This window comes from Penaeus monodon, chromosome 32 (genome assembly GCF_015228065.2).
Source record: "Penaeus monodon isolate SGIC_2016 chromosome 32, NSTDA_Pmon_1, whole genome shotgun sequence".
Lineage (NCBI taxonomy): Eukaryota > Metazoa > Arthropoda > Malacostraca > Decapoda > Penaeidae > Penaeus > Penaeus monodon.
The window spans coordinates 2,398,080-2,398,742 of NC_051417.1; positions in this window are offsets into that span (position 1 = coordinate 2,398,080).

The window sequence follows — 663 nt, forward strand, 5'->3', positions numbered from 1 at the left end:
CTGCAATCACACAACCTGAAACAGCTGCTCATAATGCTCATTCCAACGCTCTTGCCCCACATCAGAATCTGAGAAGACTTCACCTTCTGTAATTTGAAATGCAAGCACGTGTGGTATTTTAGTCAGTCTTTGAACTCTGAACTCAACAGTGCTCCTGGCATGCTTTTGTTTATCCCTCATTACCACTATATGAGACTTATGCATCAAGGATCGACACATGATCCACCATGCAACACATATATGCGGCGTTCAGCATCTCTAGTGAGTAATGCTCTGAGGCAAACATGGTACTCATGGGTTTCAGATTTGCATGTGTCTCGGGTGTCCCCCGAGAGTGGTCACACCATTGGCATTAGTTCTCAAGCCGGATACTCAATAGAAGTCAACTATTTATTCCGTCTCAGTAAAAAATCTGGCAGCTCTTCCTATATCATGAAGTATTTCAATTCGCCGAGAAAAAATGTAATAAGATAACAAAGGAAAACTTAAAATACATACTACATAGGGTTGAAAAATGTAACACACAACTAAACAAAAGACATAAGCATTAAGTGCCCCATTGCTAATACTTTGTAAAAGCTTTACCCTGTTTGTCAATCTCTCCCTCTTGCTTTTTCTCCCTTCTCCGTGTTGTTCACTATAAGATTACTTCCAGGAATTCCG